Consider the following 20901-nt stretch of genomic DNA (forward strand, 5'->3'; position numbering starts at 1 on the left):
TTTTACCTATGTCACATTTTTATAACTCAGTAATCTACTTTGTGAGTTTGTGGTAACTCAGTAAAGCCTATTTGTAAATCAAAAGAAAAATTTATGGAACTCCTGTGTCACAAAGAAAGGGCTGCATTTTTGGCTCACTTTATAAACTATCAGAAGACTCCATTAGTAGGCTACAGACATAGTTTGAGAATCACTAGTGTATGAGGTTATGGAGGCATGCAAATATCTCATTCTCTTCTGCTATTTACTACTTCTGCCTCCGTTGTTCATCTCATATTGTAAATTCATGATAAAAAGGTAGTTTCCTCTCGACTGCTGACCTTTGTCATTGTCTTTCTCTGGCTTGATGAAAGCTCTTCCTGAGTCAAATGAGCTGTTCTTTCTGAAGGGACTCCCCCAGCTGTGCCTCTTGGTAACCAAGTTTTTCTGTTTTAAAACAATATTCTCCGGATATACATAATCCCTGGGTTAGGAGGGTTGCAGGTGGGTTGGAGGATGCTCAGACACATCTTCATCCTATGCCTGGGACTACAGAACCCCTCACACATAGACTCTGATGGTGTATGAAAGTGACACGCACAAATCTAAACAGAAAGGACTTAGGCCCTCCCTCTCTGGTAGCTTCAGTTCTACATTCAGGTTACTAGGGCTTGTTTTGGTATAGTGTTTCTACTCCTTAGTTTTGTTTCTTTGTATTCCACATGAGTGAAACCAGCCAACCATTGTCTTTCTCTTTCTGACTTGTTTAAAATTTTAGCATAATCCCCTCTGAACACACACACACACACACACACACACCCTTTTCTTAATCTGCTCATCTGTCCTTGGGCACTTAGATTGCTTCCATTTACTTGGCTACTGTAAATAGTGCTGCAGCAAATATAGGAGTGCATATATCCCTTTGAATTAGTGTTTTTATATTCTTTGTAGCTATGTGGGGGTGGGATTGCTGAATCATACTGTGAATTTATAATAATTTGAGAAACCTCCATACTCTTTTCCATAGGGACTGAACCAGTCTACATTTCTTTTATGATATTGTAAATGAGATTTTTTTCAAATGTAAAATAATGCCATTCTTCCTACTAAAATTTTTTTTAAAAGATTTTTATTTATTTATAAATATAAGAGCTGGGGTACAGGCCAGAGATGTGGTGGTGGGGGGGGTGAGAGGATTCACCAGAGACAGAGTGGGGAATAGAACAGGCAGATTGACCAAAGTACACTGCTGAGGGGAGCAGCGGGCGAGACAGGAGAGGTCTGCTGCACCGTGTGGGTTGCTCCCTGGCTGGCCAGGGATCGAAGTCGTGCTGCAGAGGCTGTGGATTGTTTCACAGTGTGGTGCTTAACCCCTTGTACCACCAGGGAGGCCCCCTAAAATTTTTTTGGGGGGGTTTGGAAAGTATAGTTCTTTTTTCATAAAAGTTAATGGATTTATTGTTAATTTTATTTATTTATTTATTTATTTATTTATTAAATGATATTCTTTTTTTTTTTAAGATTTATTTATTTATTTATACAAGCACTGGGTACAGTCAGAAGCGCGGGAGGGTGAGAGAATTCACCAGAGCCAGAGTGGGGAGCAGAGCAGGCAGAAGGACCGAAGTACACTGCTGAGGGGAGCAGCGGGCGGTAGGAGAGGTCTGCGCGCCATGTGGGACCCTCCTGCGGTGGCCGGGGAGCAGCTGGGGATCGAACCGGCGCTGCAGAGGCTGCGGCCAACTTCGCAACCCTGCACTCAACCGCTGCGCCACCGGGGAGGCCTTATTGTTAATTTTAAATGAATACATATTTTAAAAGTTTCATAGTATTAATTTCCAATATAACAAATATTAATATAATTATTAACCTACGTGTAAACACCCTTTTGCATCCTTATAAATTAACAGTGTAAAAGTGTTCTGATACCCAAAGTTTAGAGCTATTATTTATTCTAGTCTTTAAAAGAGTAGTGTTCAGTAATTGGTGAACTTTCAGAAGTAAGAATATATAGGAATTGGTTGAACTTTTGCTGTGGACTAACAGTTACCTACCTGAGTAAGACTGTTGTTGATTGGATGCCACTCAGAGGCATGGTCATTGATGTGAAACTATTGCTGATTATATAACCTTGCATAATAGAAATTGTCATTAATTGATTTGGCTGCATTTAAAACTAGTTTAAGAACAATTACTCTGCAGGGTGGTTGGAGGATGCTCAGGCACATCCATTATTAATGGAACAGATGGGAATAATTAAAAAGTACAACTCTTGTAACTCAATAATAAAAAAAAGACAGGTAACCTAATTTTTTTTTTATTTTTATTTTTATTTTTATTTTTTTTTTTAAAGAGAGGCATGTATTTTTATTTATTTATTTATGTATTTATTTGTACATGCACTGGGTACAGTCAGAAGCGCGGGAGGGTGAGAGAATTCACCAGAGCCAGAGCGGGGAGCAGAGCAGGCAGAAGGACCGAAGTACACTGCTGAGGGGAGCAGCGGGCGGCAGGAGAGGTCTGCGCGCCATGTGGGACCCTCCTCCAGTGGCCGGGGAGCAGCCGGGGATCGAACCGGCGCTGCAAAGTCCGCAGGCAGCTTCGCAACCCAGCGCTCAACCGCTGCACCACCGGGGAGGCCCAGGTAACCTAATTTTTAAAATGGGTCTGTTGCATAGCCTTTTTCCCAAAGAAGATAAACAGATAGTCAATAAGCACATGAAAAGCACATTATTAATCACTAGAAAAATGCAAATCAAAATCATGAGATACCGCTTAACACCCACTAAATGGATATAATCAAACTGATCAATAACAACTTGTTTTGGTGAGGATCTGAAGAAATTGGAGCCCTTATGCACCCAAAGTAAAATGATCTAGTCTCTTTGGAAAATAGTCAGGCAGTTTCTTAAAAAAATTAAACACAGAACTACAATTTGATCTAGCTGTTGTACTCCTAGGAATATCCTCAGGGGGAATGAAAACATATATCCACATTAAAATTTGTACACAAACAAGTTTCATCGCAGCATTATTCATAATAACCAAAAAGTGGATACATCAACAATATCCATTAACTGATGAATGGATAATTAAGTGTGTCATATCCATACACTGGAATATTATTCAGCCACAAAAAGAAATGAAGTACTGATATATCCTACAACTTGATGAACCTTTAAAACATTATGTTACGTGAAAGAAGCTCATCACAAATGACCACATATTGTATGAAATGTCCAAAATAGGCAGAACTGTAGAGAAAGATGGGGGGGTAGATTTAGAGAATGTTAACTGAAGGGTATATTGTGCTTCCTGGGAGTTGTATGACTTTAGCTGTTCACTTCCTATTGGTGGGGGTTTGGGAACCCAGGAATTCTTTTAAGATTTAGTAGTCACAGTCTTTTGCAGGCTGAGTTTGGAATTTCTTTGACTAACTATACAATTCCCTCTATACCTAACTAACCAACTAACTGTGAAAAGATCATTTTGAGAAAATTGTAGAACTATGAATCTGGACTAGGCATTAGCTGATATTAAGAAATTGCTAATTTTATTAGATGTGATAATGTGGTCATGTAAGGAAATGCCTTGTGTTTAATAATTATGTCTAGATTATATCCATCCTTCATTCAAGGATGAAAGCACATGAGGTCGGGGCCTATTTTAAAATAATGCTATCAAAAAAAGAGAAAGAGTAGAGAAAGAGGGTCTGGACATGGAAGGCAAGGAAGGAACAAATGAAACCAGGAAGTCAGCAGCAAAATGTTTTTATTCTTTAATCTGTAGGCTGGAGCTGATTATACTTTCTGCAATTGTGTAGTTAAAAAACTTTCATTGAAAAGTAGACAGAAAATCTTTTGTAAGTAAGGTAAGTAATCACAGCTGCCAAATATCTTTATTTAGAATCTGATCTTCTACTTTGGGGGCTCTGTGCTGTATTCCTCTCAAGCTTTTGTGTTAATATGTGGCTACTTAGTGAGATCTTTTGAAACAATAGGCCAGGGTAAGAGATAGTGCTTTTAATCTGCTCTTCCCTGTGGGTTCTCTCCAATTGTCTGGCACATAGCGGTAGATGAAAAATTCTTGGAACCAGTTTTCTTTCTCCTACAAAATTTGGTGCTTGTAGTATTCCCTTAAAAGTGTTTTAATTTGGGGGAATCATTGATATAGAAAGGGTTTGTCCAGGTATGTTCATAGTTATACACATACAGGCATAGGCATCACATACAGGTTTGCATACGAACACATAAAAAATAACACTGGAGCATAAAACACAGAGATAACTAATTTTGGTTGCTTTCAGGACAGAAAACTTCTAGTTGGGAGAGGGTATGGGATAAAAGATGACCAAGGATCAAATTCTGGGGGAACTAACAACTGAAGGGTGAGCAGAAGGTGGTCACCCTTTATAAAGTCACCCTGGATAAACGAACAGTGGTCCTAGTTTTTTTTTTTGGGGGGGGAATGCAAACTGGTTTATTTTTTATTTTTTAAAGATTTCTTTATTTATTTATACAAGCACTGGGTACAGTCAGAAGCACGGGAGGGTGAGAGGATTCACCAGAGCCAGAGCGGGGAGCAGAGCAGGCAGAAGGACCGAAGTACACTGCTGAGGGGAGTAGTGGGTGGCAGAAGAGGTCTGCGCGTCATGTGGGACCCTCGCCCAGTGGCCGGGGATCGAACCGGTGCTGCAGAGGCTGCGGGCAGCTTTGCAGCCCAGCGCTCAACCACTGCGCCACCAGAGGAGGCCCAGTGGTCCTAGTTTTTAAGAAAACATGGGAAGGAGCCTGAGAAGGAGCAGCCAGAGAGATAGGAGGGAAAGTCAGAGGAAGAAAAGCTGTTCAAAAAGAAAGTAGTACAAAGGTAGGCATGTGCCCTGTGACCCACTCTTTTCCCCCTTCTAGGGGTTCATCTAGTTATTCTTGTGCATTTGGAAAATGATCTGCTTACAAGATTATTCGCTGCATCATTTTTTGTTGTTTTTTGCTTCATCATTTTTAGTAGCAAAAGTTGGAGACTGCTTGTGTCACCAGTAGAGGCCCTAGTTGGATTCTCTGCACCTGAGAATGAAGAGGCTCCATCTGTATATGTTGACTTAGAAAAAATTCTGAAATACATTGTTAAGTGTGAAAAGCAAGGAGTTTTGTTTGGGTTTAGAATGGTTTTAAGTTTTGTCATTGTTTTTGAATGGATGTAGCTGGTAGTCATTCTTTATTTTCATTGCAAGTCCTTTTGTTATTCTTATAAGCTGTCTTGTTATGCGCAGTAGTTGGCATGGAAAAGTGATAAAATCAAACTTTTTAGTTATTAAATCTCCACTTTGAGCCAATCACCGTTGCCTCCTGTTTTGTGTCTGACTGCCAACTGCCTTTATATGGTATTTTAGCTTTAGTGGCACTTTGAGTGGTAACTGTCTCCCTGAGCCACAAGAGGGCAGAAGAACCTTTCGATTGCTACGGGACAGCCTTGTACTGGGTATCTTCCTCCTGCAAAATGTGCCTGGACTAATTCTTTAACTCATTCATTACAATGTGTGCACCTAGAACGTGGAGCCTCTGACTGTCACCAGGAGAGGCCATGGAAGGGTAAGAGGAGAGGTTATGGAGTCCCATATACCTGCCTTTTGGGCTCCCTTCTCCTTTGCAAATTACTTAGTGAACTAGTTAGAGTACTTAGTCTCTCAGAGGGCTTGAATATGCAGGGCATATATGCAGTATGCAAGAACCTAGAAGACAATGAGAGTTGAGGCTTCTGGCTGATCCTGGCCTGACTTTGAGTCCCAGTTCTATATCTTTGCATCATTTATTTATTTTCTGAAACTGTGTCTTTTCTCCTGCAGAGTGAGTTAAGGATTCAGTAAAATAATGCATATTAAATTCTTAGCACTCAAGAAATATTTACTATACTTATAATAATACCAGGTTGCAGCACAGATGGATAATAGATTCTTAATTTTCATTATGTGACTTTGTTATGTATTTGATGATTTCCTTGTTTGATTATAAGCAGAGTGATAATATTTTCTTTTGGACAGTTTTAAAGTTTTGGTTCTCAGAGGGACTTTCAAAATATTTGTTGTCTCCTTCATTTTGTTGAAAGACATAGTCGTTTAATAGTATAGTACATTTTGAGTTTTTCTGGACTGTCCGTTTTAATGCTTCCACCCCATTGTGATTGTGTGTATTTTCATTTTTGACTGGAAGATGTGGTGTGTGAGCCATATACTGAGGTAGTCAGGCAGTTTGACACTGGGTCAAGAATGCAGTGGCTGTCTCAGCTTGGGTCACGGAAAGTGACTCTGAGATAAAGAGATGAGCACGTGAAAACTTGTTTTTAGGGAGTGATTTTGGGATCAAGACCCTGAAAAGGAAAAGGAGAGGGAGGAGAAGGAAGCAGGATAGTCAGATGGAGAACCTGAGCTGTGATTCAGTCCCCAGAAAGTGCTGCTGACCCCATAGGGACTGTGCAATTGGGATGCCCCTGCTGGGCAGGAGTGAAGGGATTGTGTCTTTGTAGTTGCGCATAGACTAGTAGTTGGATGAGGCTGCCGGGAGGGTGTGGCCTTGGGAAGGCATCTCCTGAAGAGGGCTGACAGCTGGGGCCTTTCTGCCCACTGTGATCCCAGCTGCTGGCGACTATTCCTTCATTGCTTGAGGGGGTACGAATACAGCTTCCACCAATGCTTGCTTCATCTGAAAGGAAAACTGGTAATATGGCGAGTGCATTGTAACAAAAAATAGCTTTAGGCAGAGTTGCTTATAATAGTTGCTTAGGAATAATTGCTAATCTTAACTTTAAAAATTCAGGATCATATCATTTTATCAAGGTGCATCTCTCCTGTTCTATACAGACTTCCCCCAAATTTCAGAGACAGCACAATAAAGGTTTATTTCCCTGCTGTCATGGGTAGTACAGGCCTCTGAGGGCTAGGGGAGGAGTTTTGTTCTATCCTCATCCAGGACTCGGATTCCTTCCATCTAGTGATGCTGTCAGCCTGGGAGGCCTTGGAGTCCTTCACTGGGCCCTTTGATCCAGCTCACAGAGGGTGGTGGTGCAGAAGGCCTCGAGGCGCTAGGAATGGAGCTGATGTACGCTGTGAGGAATCCAATGTGAACATAGATGCGATGACCCTCTTTATATTATTCTGTGGGTAACTAGCACTGGTATGACTAGGTCATGTGGAATTTTCTTTTTTTTTTTTTTTTTTTTTTTTGAGGAATCTCCGTACTGTTTTCCATAGAGAATGCACTGACTTGCATTCTCACCAGCAGTGTATGAGAGTTCCTTTTCTCCACATCCTCTCCAAATGCTTTGTTTCTAGTCTTTTTGATATAGGCCATTCTCATAAGGGTGGGGGGATGCCTCATTGTGGTTTGCATTTCCTTTATAATAAGTGATGTTGGCCATTCTTTCATGTGCTTATGGGTCATCTGAATGTTGTCTTTGGAGAAGTGTCTATTTAATCTTTTGCCCATTTTTTTGATTGGGTTGTTTTTGATTCTGTTTTTAGATTGTATAAATACTTTATATATTTTGGAAATCAAGCCCTTGTCAAATATATGATACACAAAGATCTTCTCCCAGTCCATAGGTTGTCTTTTTGTTTTAGTGCTGCTTTCTTTCTTGGTACAAAAGCATTTTTGATTTGATGTAGTCCCTCTTGTTTATTTTTGCTTTTGTTTCTCTTGCCATTGAAGCTACATCCCCAAATACAGCTCTGCAGTTGATGTCCATAAGTGTATCACCTGTGTTTTCTTTCTTTTTGTTTTTAAAGATTTATTTATTTATGCATACAAAATCTGGGGCACAGGCCATAGGTATGGGGGGTGGGGGGGATTCACCAGAGACAGAGTGGGGAAGAGAACAGGCAGATGGACCGAAACACACTGCTGAGGAGAACAGTGGGCAAGTCAGGAGAGGTCTGCTGCGCCATGTGGGTAGCTAGCTCCCTGGCTGGGGATCGAACTAGTACTGCAGTGGCTGCGGGCAGCTTCGTAGGTTACATCCCAATCTCTTGCGCCACCAGGGAGGCCCCTCATCTATGTTTTCTTTTATGTATCTTATTGTTTCAGGTCTTATATCCAGGTCTTTAATCCATCTTGAATTAATTTTTGTGTATAGAATTAGGTAATGATGTAATTTCAGTTTTTTGCATGTGGTTGTCCAAGTTTCCTAGCACCTTTTGTTAAAGAGACTTTCCTTTATCCATTGAATGGCCTTGGCTTCTTTGTCAGAGATTAACTGCCCCATATTTGTGTGGTTTATTCTGGGCTCTCTAATCTACCTCATTGGTCTGTGTTTCTGTTTTTGTTCCAATACCATCCTGTTGTGATTACTATCACTAGTATAGTTTGAAATCAGAGTGTGAGATACCTTTATTTTTCTTCTTTTCTCTCTACCTGGGGGTATTTTAAAAGGCCCAGGAAAGCAAAATTTAACCAAAGAGAAGGTTTAGAACAGAGTAATACAGAGTTGAGATATAGAGTTGCTTGCTCTGAAAAGACAAAAAGAGGCAAAATCATTTCAGGTATGTGTGTGCACATGGACATATTTTGAATGGTAACAAAAGAAAATTGAAAAGCCTCAGCTCCTGTCATAGAGCTATGAAAACAAGCTCTTCCTTCTCCCTCAGCTAGAGTAGGAATGTCTTCTGCATAGCAACATGCAGAAGGTAGGATTACAAGGAAATAGTTGGGCAAATTGCACTGATAGCTTCTTGTAGGGATCGCATGAATACCACCCAAGCATGAATACCACCTTGGGAGAAAAGCCAAGGTGGAGATATCAATGACTTTTTGTGTCAGTCAACAAGTATTACTGCTGCGTGACAGTTGGTTACATACTCAGCTTTGTTCTAGGTAGCGTGGGGCACATAAGAAGAGAGGTTTGAGGCCTGAGAAATTTGCAGAAGGAAAGTTGAAGCTCATGGAAAGGAACCAGGAATAAGACAGGGCCCCATTAAGTGTTTCAGAGATGAAAAGGAAGTGGAATCATGGAAAACTTTGAGAAAGAGATGGTCTCTCAAGAAGAGGCCCAGTCTGGTGGGGCAAGACATCTGGGGATCTGGAAAAAGTGCTCAGGTGAGTAGAACATTAGCAGTATTTCTGAACCAACAGCGATTGTTGAAAGAGGTGTGAAGAATGGTGGGGAGGGTTGAGGAGCAGTGAGACAACAGATTAGAGAAGGAGCAGAGCCAGATTATAGTGAGATCTAGGGTTGAGCATGGCATGTAGACCTGATGCAGTGGGTCATTAAAGACCTTCCATTTAATGAAACACCTGGTGGAAACGTGGTGTGTTGGACTTTGGTGTGAAGGGGATTAACAGAACAGAATTTCTACTTGAGTACCTAGAATTTAAAATTGTCTTCCTTTATTCCCTTATTGAACTTCATTCCATAGTCATTTAATAGTAACTATTAAGCTAGTGACTGTATCAGTTTCTAAAGAACAAAATTAAATAAACCCCATTACTGCTTTTGAGGAAATTATAGTCTGGTTAGGTACAAAACATTTTTAAGCATGCAAGGTGTTCTGTATGCTGAAGTGGAGGGGTGTGGAGCTGTGCTTACAGTGTTTGCCAATCTTCTAAAAAGCCCACACTCCCCCGTGAAAACGTTAAAATCTCACAATCTCCCTTAATTGATATTTAAAAATAAAATAAATACCATAGTTGAAAATTAATGAAGTTCTCCTGCCCTACCACTGTACTCCCCTTGATTATCCCGGTTATCCAGGGAGTGATTAATTGGACCTGGGGGAAGGGTAGACAGGACCCACAAGCTAGGACTTGAAAGATGAATGAGTAGGTGGGAACTGCATCTTCGGCAGAGAGGACTCTATGAGTAAAAGTATAGGGGCCTGGGGAAGGGCTAGGAGAGTCTTGTGTGGAATGGATTTTAAGAGGGAAGAAAGGTGGTTGCTTTACATTTTAGGATGAGAAACTAGCAGCAGTGTGGAGGGAGACTGAGGGAGAAAGGTAGGAGGTCGGCATTCCACCTGCACACGCTTTACCAACTGGGGAAGTCCGGGGACGGAGAGAATGCCTAGAAGATTGCAGGTAGAGGGGTAGCTGAGCTGAATCTAGAAGGCTAAGGAGGAGCAGAGAACAGGAGTGACAGCATGTCTAGCAAAGAGGAGATTATGGGCAAAGGCACAAAGTGGAAGTGCATGACATGTTGGGAAGACTATGGAAAGATTAACCTGGCTGGCACCTAGGGTTTAAATGGAGAGGATGGTTCTCACTGGGTGATGATTCAGGCCACATTAAAGAGTAAGATTTTATTAGGTAAATGAAGATGAAGCCACAGACCATACATAAGGCAGGTCTCAACAAATCTTTAAAGATGGATAGCATATAGAATAAATTCTCTAACCATAGTGGAATTATGAAATCAATAACAGATAGCTTGAAAATCACTGTTTACTTACAAATTAAGAGAGAAACTTGTAAATAATCATTGGGTCAAAGAAAAAAATTATGGAAATTGGAAAATATTTTGAATGATACTGAAAATATTACATGACAGAATTGGTGTAATGCTACTAAAACCAAGCTTAGAGGAAAATTTATAGAACTAAGTGCATCTATCACAATAAAACCCAAACAAATGTTAGAAATTAATCATCTAAATATCTATTTCAAGAAGTTTGAAAATGTATAGCAAATTAAATGCAAAGAAGGAATTCAGAAAATAACAAAACAGTTTAATAAAAAAAAAGTCAAACTTATAGTATGAAGGATTATTGGAGTCAACACTTTGTTTTTTCAAGAGAATGATAAAATTAGCAAACCTCTGGCAAGACTGATTGTGGAGGAGCTGGAGTGGGGTGCAAAAGAGGGAACTGGGGAGCACCAGTGCCAAACAAACCAGGCCAGGGCAACAAAAGGGACGGCACTAGAGAACCTGCGGGCATTAAAGAGATAAAAAGAGGATATTATGAGCAATTCATGTCAAACATTTTGAGAATTTTGTAAAAGTGGATCAGTTTCTAGACTAATACAACTAGCCAAAATGGACTCAAGAATTGGTGGAAAAACCTTAAAATCCTATAGACGTTAAACCAATGAAATTAATAATCTTGGGTTTCAGCATAAGAAAACATACACATGCACCCACACAAAATAAATTAATAATTTAAAATCTTTCCACAAAGAAAAACCCAAGCCCAGATGGCTTCGCAGGGGATTTCTTTAAAAGAACAAATAACCTCATATAAACTTTTCCAGAGAACAGAAAAAGAGCTGCACTCCTTATACATTTTTTTTTTAAAGATTTATTTATTTATTTATTTATACAAGCACTGGGTATAGTCAGAAGCTGGGAGAGTGAGAGAGAATTCACTAGAGCCAGAGAGGAGAGCAGAGCAGGCAGAGTGACGAAGTACACTGCTGAGGGGAGCAGCGGGTGGCAGGAGAGGTCTGCGTGCCATGTGGGACCCTCCTCTGGTGGCCGGGGAGCAGCCGGGAATCGAACCGGCGCTGCAGAGGCCGCGGGCAGCTTCGCAACCCAGTGTTCAACCGCTACGCCACTGGGGAGGCCCTCCTTATACATTTTTTGAGGCTAGCATATCCTACCCAAACCCAACCAAGATAACTCAAGAAAGGAAAATCACAGGCCAAACCACTCAAAACTTGTATGTAAAATTCCTGAACAGAGTTTTAGCCGATCTCACAATATATAAAAAGGTAATATATCATGATCTAGTTGGGCTCATCCTAAGATTATAAAAATCATCAGTGGTTTTTTTTTTTTTTTAAGATTATATAAGAACCAGGGTACGGGCCAGATGCGGGGGAGGGTGAGAGAATTCACCAGAGACAGAGTGGGGAACAGAACAGGCAGACTGACTGAAATACACTGCTGAGGGGAGCAGTGGGCAAGACAGACAGGAGAGGTCTGCCCCGCCATGTGGGTTGCTCGGGCCGGTGGGGATTGAACCGGCACTGCAGAGGCTGCGGACAGCTTCACAGCACAGGGCTCAACCACCTGCGCCACCAGGGAGGCCCAATCATCAGTGTTATTAATCACAGTAATAAGTTGAATAGATTTTAGCAGATTAGAAGAAAAACCGTATCATTTCAGTCAATCCAGACAAGAGCATTCACTCCAGTTAGGACTACTTAGCACCGAACTAGTGGAGAACTGATCTGAAAGAGAAAAGGGTACCTGTCCATAAACACTCTACGTAAACATCTTATTTACTGGTGAAATGTTGAATGTTTCCCCTTAAAAATCAGAAACAAGGGCCTCCCTGGTGGTGCAAGGGGTTAAGCACAGCACTGTGAAGCTGTCCCCAGCCTCTGAAGCACAAGTTCAATCCCCAGCCAGGGAGGTGACCCACATGGCTCAGCAGACCTCTCCCGTCTCACCCGCTGCTCCCCTAAGCAGTGTATTTCAGAAGTTCTGCATGTTTTGTTCCCCACTCTCTCTGGTGAATCCTCTCACCCACTGCATCTCTGGCCTGTACCCCAGTTCTTGTATGCATAAATAATTAAATCTTTTTAAAAAATGAGAAACAAGACAAAGATGTTCCCAAACACCACTGCAGAAAACAATAATGAAACTCTGTAGGAGGGAAGGAAGAAAATGGGTTTGAGAGAAATTTAGGAATCTTTGCTGGTTCTTGGGTTCATGTCATTATTTCTTTTGTTGATTAAATATATTGTATGCTAATAGGAGGAAGTAGGAGGAGTTGGAAACAAAGGAAGGAAACTAATTTTCATTCAATCTATGCTGTGAAAGCTCTTTCACGTATTTAAGTTTATTTAATTCATATATTTTCTCTAGTCTCTTAAAAATTCATGCAGATGATAATTAGGGAAACTGTCAATAGATGAGAAAAAGGAAATTTACTATATTTGGTAAATTAATTCCCATTGTCAGATATTGTTCAAGTTCATATTTAGGTATTAAGAGTATATATTTTTAAATTTTTTTCCTCCCATTTTAATCCATATGATAGGTCTTTGAGGTAGAATGAAGTCTGGCAAATGATCTTTCTTATGTTGTTATAAATGATAATGCAGCTTACTTTCTGAAAAATGAAGAAGCAAATATAAAGGGACACTAATGAAGTCATGTTACTATGGGCCCAGATTTCAGTCTTTCACTCTAGGGAACATAAACTATAAGTTGAAAACACACAATCACAGGATTTTTTTTTTAAAGATTTATTCATTTGTATAAGAACCAGGGTACAGACCAGAGGTGCTGGAGGGTGAGAGGATTCACCAGAGACAAATCAGGGAAGAGAACAGGCAGACTGATAAAATACACTGCTGAGGGGAGCAGTGGGTGAGACAGGAGAGGTCTGCTGCGCCATGTGGGTATCTCCCTGGTCGGCTGGGATTGAATCTACGCTGCAGAGGCTGTGGACAGCTTCACAGTGCAGCGCTCAACCGCCTGCGCCATAAAGGAGGCCCACAATCACAGGATTTTTGAGATGGAAATATGCTGGGGCCTTAAAAGCATGATTGAAATAATCATAGGGAATGTTCTATAGTGAAGACTCTGTAAGACTACAAGAGGATGGAGGGGTGGGCGAGGGGGAGGAAGTAGGGGAGAAAGGAGGGACATGGGAGCCCCAGTCACAGGTGGTTGCACAGCCCTCAGCTATGTGTATAGATGAGCTAACAACAAACAGAGCAGACTTTTAAAGTACTAACATTTGGAGGGGGTACAACCTCATTATGACTTGCTAATGTAGAACTGGTGATAAAAACATAATGAACAGGTATAGCCTGTTCAAAGACCACCTTTACTAGAGAAAAAGAAACACACTGTCCTGGAAGTTTAGTGTTGAAAATTACTTGGACAGTTATTGACTGGTTGTTAATACTAAAAACAAAGTGTCTGATAAAATCTTTTCATTGCTTAGAAGGAAGAAGAAATTATTCAATTTAGCAAACATTTCTGAATTCATGATGCATGCCAGATACTTTGCCAAGTGCCTAGAATATTAAATCAAATGAAGCTCAATCTCTGAGCTGGAAGGGAGCTCTGAACCCTGATCTCTTGCAGGAAGTGTCCAAAACTTCCTTTCATGGTATACAAAGCTGTTGAGGTTATCATCTCCCACTTTCTTTGCAGCTTCATCTCCCACAAAAACAAAGATAGCTATCATCCATTGCCTCTCAGTGCTTCATATTCTCATCTGCCCCCCCTTTTTCAGTTAATTCCGGTTGCCAAGTCCAGTGGAATTCTTTTGTCCCTTATCAGTTGTCTCACTGCACTTCTTCTCTGACATTTCTGTCCTCCACTTTGTCCTGGCTCTTTCCATTTGGGTGATGAATGTGCTCACTTATTTACAAATGCACCAAAATGTGAATATATCTTATATCCAAAACCAGTACTTGAATATATCTGTAATAAATAGATTGACTGGCTTAGAAAACATGAAATTGGAGACCTTTATTCTATACACTATAAAAGAGGTTCTTGGAAATCACTATTTATATTTAAACAAATGAGACTTGGGTGACATCTTTTTGGAAGCCACTTTTGATTCAGTGATCTAAAAATTAGACCAGAACTCAGGATTATTTTTAAGAAAATTGTGTATGTGTGTACTTGAGCCATTTAAAAATCAAGCTCGTTTTAGAATAAATACCTATAGTGTCATTATTCAGAGCCAATCTGAGGTAATTTTTTCGATTCTTTTTTTTTTTTAAAGATTTATTTACTTATACAAGAACCTGGGGTACAGGCAGATGTGCGGGAGGGTGAGAGGATTCACCAGAGACAGAGTGGGAAACAGAACAGGCAGACTGATGAAATACACTGCTGAGGGGAGCAGCGGACAAGACAGGAGAGGTCTGCCGCACCATGTGGGGTTCTCGCTGGCCGGCCAGGATCAAACCCGCACTGCAGAGGCTGCGGACAGCTTCACAGTGTGGCGCTCAACTGCCTGCACCACCAGGGAAGCCCTTTATTTTATTTTCTTTCAGATTTTTCCCTTTGATCTCATTTTCCTAGTTGTTTATAATTAATTACATTGGTGTAGAGGTGCTATACATTTTAAAAAGTTTTTAAGTGTCTAATACTTATTACTCACATAGTATTAGTAATCTGAAATTCTTAGATTACATGGCCTTATGCAACTAAATTAATCATGCATGTTAAACACGTATATAGCATTAAATAAGTAACTTCAACAAGCAGGTATACAGTAAAGCAATAAAAAGACATCTGCATCAGAAATACCAATCTTAAAGCTTTGGTGTGTATTTCCTAGGTCCTTAAATGCATGTGTTTTATGCACATGCATGCACATATGAGCGTGCAGTATTTGTATCTTCCAGTCTGTGGTGGGTACAGTTGTGATGCTTATACTGTTAACCTCAGGAAGGTAAATTTCCCCAAATGGACACCTTTTTTCCTTGATTAAGGTAACGTTGGTTTACAACACTAAGTATGGTTTAGGGGGTAGGTTTGCTACTCTCAGGTGTATTTTACCACCACACCCACCACCGCCCAAGCTCCCATCGTCCTTCACCATAGACCACTGGGCCTCCTCCCTCCTGTGTTCCCACCACCATCCCCTCTCCCCTCTGGGGGCTTCAACTCTGTAGTCCTATTTCTCAGGTTCATTTTGGTTTGGTTTTGTCTGTTCCTTTGTGTGTCTTGCTTGCTTGTTTGTTTCCTCTGTATTCTACGTATGTGTAAAATTATCCACTTCTTTTTTTATGGAAGATTATCTACTTAAAAGATGTCTGCTCCTGACTTTGGGGCATCAATTTTTCTCTCTGCTGGGAGCTTGGAAGTTAAGAGAAACAATAAGAAAAGATGGAATATTAGAAGTCTGCTGACTTGAAACTGAACATATCCAGCAGAGGAGGCCCAATAATGATGTACATTTTCCCTAAAACCCAGAGCTCTCTGTCAGAAATGCCCCTTCCCCATCACATTGCTGGAGTCTTGATCTCTCCTTCTACATTCTTTTTTTTTTTTTTAAGATTGGTTTATTTATACAAGAACTGGGATACAGGCCAGATGCGCGGGAGGGTGAAAGGATTCACCAGAGACAGAGTGGGGAACAGAACAGGCAGACCGACGAAATATGCTGCTGAGGGGAGCAGTGGGCGCAGCTGGAGAGTTCTGCTGCACCATGTGGGACCCTCCCTGCCGGCCAGGATCGAACCAGCGCTGCAGAGGCTGTGGACAGCTTCACAGCGAGCATTCAACTGCCTGTGCCACCAGGGGAGGCCCTCTCCTTCTACATTCTTGTTGCCTTTTCCTATCCCATGTGATTTTTTTGAAGAAAGATTTTTATCTTAACTCAGTACAGTTGTTCAATAAATTGAATAAAATAGGGACACATTTTTTTCTGTTTACAAATCTTCTGAAAGCTTACTATATTAATGAGCTCTTTGCTAGCGTCTGCTCTCACAAGCAGGATAGCAGAGGTAGCGGATTTGGAGTGTTGTAACTGTAGGTGCATGCATTCTCAGTGACCTCCATCTATAGCTCCACTTCTTTTTTTTTAAAAAAAGATTTATTAATTTATACGAGAACTGGGGTACAGTTAAAGGCATGGGAGGGTGAGAGAACCCACCAGAGACAGAGCAGGGAGCAGAACAGGCAGACAGATGGAAGACACTGCTGAGGGGAGCAGCGGGCGAGGCAGGAGAGGTCTGCTGAGCCACGTGGGTTTCCCCCTGGCTGACCGGGAATCGAACCTGCACTGCAGAGGCTGCGGACAGCTTCACAGCACGGTGCTCAACCCGCTGCGCCATCAGGGAGGCCCTATAGCTCTACTTCTAACCAGCTCAGGTGACTATAGTTTTGGCTCCAGTTGATATTTGACCTGAGTTTTTTATTTTTCCCCAAGAGTGGAGAGGTTCTGGCCTAAGAAGTCCTTCTTTGGCCTAAGTGCTGCCCCATAGAAGGGACTGCAGGCTCTAGGCTTTGGGCTTCAGTTGCTAATCCTCTTCATGTATGTTTCCCCTCAACATTTTGTTTTAGGAAAATTGCACCAGTAGAAAAGTTGAAAGAATAGTGAAGGCCAGAATCCTTTAAACTAGGTTCCCCAGTTAATATCTTATTGTTCCATCACATTTGTTCTGTCCGGTACTATTTTAAAGTAAGTTTTAGAGTTTTTATTGTTAAGACTTCATTTTTAGAGCATTTTTGGATTCACAGCAAAATTGATGCCCTGTCCCCTTACCTGGACAGCCTCCTTCATTATCCACACCCCCACAAGGTTGGTACTTGTTACGGTGATAAACCTACACTGACACATTGTCACTGAAAGGTCCAAGTTTACATTAGGACTTACCCTGGATATTATACATCCTGTGGCTTTGGAGAAATATATGATGACATGAGTCACAGAATAGTGTCTTTGCCCTAAAAACCTTTTCTACTCCATGTATTCTTTCCTCCCCATTTGCCCCTGGCGACCACTGGTCTTTCTACTGTCTCCATAGTTTCCCTTTTTCGGAGTGTCACAGAGTTGAATTCATACTGTGTATGGCCTTTTTAGATGGGCTGCTTTCACATAGTGATATGCATTTAAGGTTCCACCAGGTCTTTTCATGTCTTGATAGCTCATTTCTTTTTAGCACTGAGTAATATTCACTGTCTGGCTCACCACAGTTTATTTATCCATATACCCACTAAAGCACATCTTGGTTGCTTCCACATTTTGGCAATTATGAATAAAGCTGCTATAACCAGCCATATGCTGATTTTTGCGACATAGTTTTTGGTTCCTTTGGGTAAATACCAAAGAATGTGATTGCTGGATTATATACTAAGAGCCTGTTTAATTTTGTATGAACCTGCCACATCATCTTGTAAAGTACCTGTCATTTTGCATCCCCACTGGCAGTGAAGGAGACTTCCTGTTGCTCCACGTCCTCAGCAGTATTTGGTGGCATTACTATGTCAGGTTTGGGTCACTCTGATAGGGCTGTAATAGTAGCTCATTGGTATTTTCATATGCACTTTCCTGTTGACATGGTGCAGAACATCTTTTATATGCTTATTGTCTATCTAGGTATCTTGTTGGTGAGGTATCTGTTAAGGCCTTTAGCCTATATTTCAGTTGGGTTGTTTGTCTTCTCATGGTTTTAAGGGTGTTTGTATACTTTTTTCTTTCTTTTAATTGAGGTAACATTGGTTTACAACACTGTATGTTTTAGGAGTACAGGTTCACGCCTCTTTATTTTATTTATTTATTTATTTTTTATAGAGGCATGTTTTATTTATTTATTTGTTTGTTTGTTTGTTTTTTGTTTATACAAGCACTGGGTACAGTCAGAAGCGCGGGAGGGTGAGAGAATTCACCAGAGCCAGAGCTGGGAGCAGAGCAGGCAGAAGGACCGAAGTACACTGCTGAGGGGAGCAGCGGGAGGCAGGAGAGGTCTGCGTGCCATGTGGGACCCTCCTGCGGTGGCCGGGGAGCAGTCGGGTATCGAACCGGCGCCGCAGAGGCTGCGGGCAGCTTCGCAACCCAGCACTCAACCGCTGCGCCACCAGGGAGGTTCACGCCTCTTTAAATGTGTATTGCCACACGTGCCCACCATGAAAGGCCCAATAACCTTCCACCACAGCCCACTAGACCCCCTTCACCCGTTGACCCACCTGCTTTCCCCCTCTGGGAACCTCAGATCTGTAGGCAGAGTGCAAGGGTTTGTTTTGGTTTGGTTTTGTCTGTTCCTCTGCTTTGTTTCTTTATATCCCACATGTGAGTGAAATCATCTGGTATTTGTCTTTCTCACTTATTTTGCCTAGCATAATCCCTTCTAGTTCCATCCATTGTGCCACAAATGTCAAAATTTATTTTATTGCTGAGTAATATTTCAACTACAATGTGTGTGTGTGCACACTTGCGTGTGTGTAAATGTGTATATAGTTGTATATATGGATGGGTGCTGGGTTGTTTCTATATGTTGGCTGTTGTGAATAGCGCTGCAGTGAGCAGTGATACATCTATCTTTTCAAATTAGTGTGTTTATGTTTTTGGATAGATACTTAGAAGTGGAATTGCTGAATCATATGGTAGATCTATTTTTAATTTTTTGAGGAGCCGCCATATGTTTTTCACAATTTACATTCCCACCAGTAGTGTGTGAGGGTTCCTTTTTCTCCACACACCTCTTCCTCAACAAGAATACTTGTTGTTTCTGGTCTTATTTATTTATTTATTTATTTATTTATTTATACAAGCACTGGGTACAGTCAGAAGCACAGGAGGGTGAGAGAATTCACCAGAGCCAGAGCGGGCAACAGAACAGGCACAATGACGAAATGCACTGCTGAGGGGAGCAGTGGGTGAGACAGGAGAGGTCTGCCACGCAGTGTGGTACCCTTGCTAGCAGCCAGGGGTGGAACTGGCACTGCAGAGGCTGTGGGAAGCTTCGCAGCCCAGCGCTCAACCGCTGCCACCAGGGGAGGCCTTCTGGGCTTTTTGATATGGGCCATCCTCACAGGTGTGAGGTGATAGCTCATGGTGGCTTTAATTGCATCTCCCTAATAATAAGTGATGACGAGCATTTTCCATGTGCCTGTTGGCCATCTGTATGTCTTCTCTGGAGAAGTGTCTATTTAGATTTTCTGCCCATTTTTAAAATTGAGTTATTTTTGTGTTATTCAGTTATATGAATTCTTTATCTTGAATATTAACCCCTTGCTGGCTATCTGATATGCAAATATTTTCTCCCATGTTTTTCTATTTTTTTTTTAAAGATTTATTTATTTATACAAGCACTGGGTACAGTCAGAGGCGCGGGACAGTGAGAGAATTCACCAGAGGCAGAGGGGAGAGCAGAGCAGGCAGAAGGACCGAAGTACACTGCTGAGGGGAGCAGCGGGCGGCAGGAGAGGTCTGTGCGCCATGTGGGACCCTCGCCCAGCAGCCGGGGATGGAACTGGCGCTGCAGAGGCCGCGGGCAGCTTCGCAACCCAGCGCTCAACCATTGCGCCTCTGGGGAGGCCCTTTTTTGTATATTTTAAATAAAAGTTATTTGAGTCTTTTACAAATGTGTCAGTTTTTCCCAAATTGTGGATTTTCTTTTTTTTTTTTAATTGTATTTACTGAGCTAACTTTAATTTACATGTGGCTTGCCTTTTCGTTTCTTCACAAAGCAAAATATTTTCATTAAGTCCATTTTATCAGTTCTTTCTTTCATCCATCTTTGCTTTGGTGTTCTCTTTAAAAAAGTCATCTCCAAATCCAAGGTCATCTAGATTTCCTCCCTAGCTTCTAAAAATTCTATAGTTTTATGTTTTACATTTAAATGTGACTCATTTTGAGTTTATTTTTATGAAAAGATTCATTTCTTTGAATATAGATGTTCAGTTTTGCATGTGGCTCTTAACACCATTTGCTGAAGACCATCTTTGCTCCACTCTATTGCCATTGCTCCTCTTTGAAAGATCAGTTGATTATATTTATGTGAGTCTATTTCTGGACTCTATTCTGTTCCATTAATTTGTCTATTCTTTTGCCAATAACACACTGTCTTGATTACTGTTGCTTTTTATTTCATCTTCAAGTCAGTTAATGCCAGTCTTCCAATATTCTTCTTCTACAATATTGTGTTGGCCATTCTGGGTCTTTTGTTTCTCCATATAAACTTTTGAATCAGTTATTGATATGTGCAAAATAACTTGATAGAATTTTGATTAGGATTGATTGAATCTATAGGTCGAATCAGGAAGACCTGACAACTTGATCATACTGAGTTTTTCTATGGGGCATAGATAAATATCTCTATTTAGTTCTTTGATTTTATTCATCAGAATTTTTTTCATTTTCCTCATAGATCTTGTACATAATTTGTCAGATTTATACCTAAGTATTTCATTTTTAGAAATGCCAGTGTAAGTGGTGCTGTGTTCTACATTTTGTATTCCACTGTTCACTGCTGTTTTGTAGGAAAGTAACTGAATTTGCCTGTTAGTCTCTGATCC

The 20901-nt window shown here is 41.0% G+C and overlaps 1 protein-coding gene across 11 annotated transcripts in view; it reads left to right on the top strand.

The window, feature by feature from the left end:
* ST3GAL3 (ST3 beta-galactoside alpha-2,3-sialyltransferase 3) overlaps positions 1 to 20901 on the top strand; it is a gene marked incomplete at its 3' end in the record, with an annotated part of 165599 nt that overhangs the window by 9493 nt on the left and 135205 nt on the right. The gene's annotated exons all lie outside the window — the stretch shown is intronic.

The sequence above is a fragment of the Talpa europaea genome (genome assembly GCF_964194135.1).
Source record: "Talpa europaea genome assembly, chromosome: 9".
In the NCBI taxonomy this organism is placed as follows: Eukaryota; Metazoa; Chordata; class Mammalia; order Eulipotyphla; family Talpidae; genus Talpa; species Talpa europaea.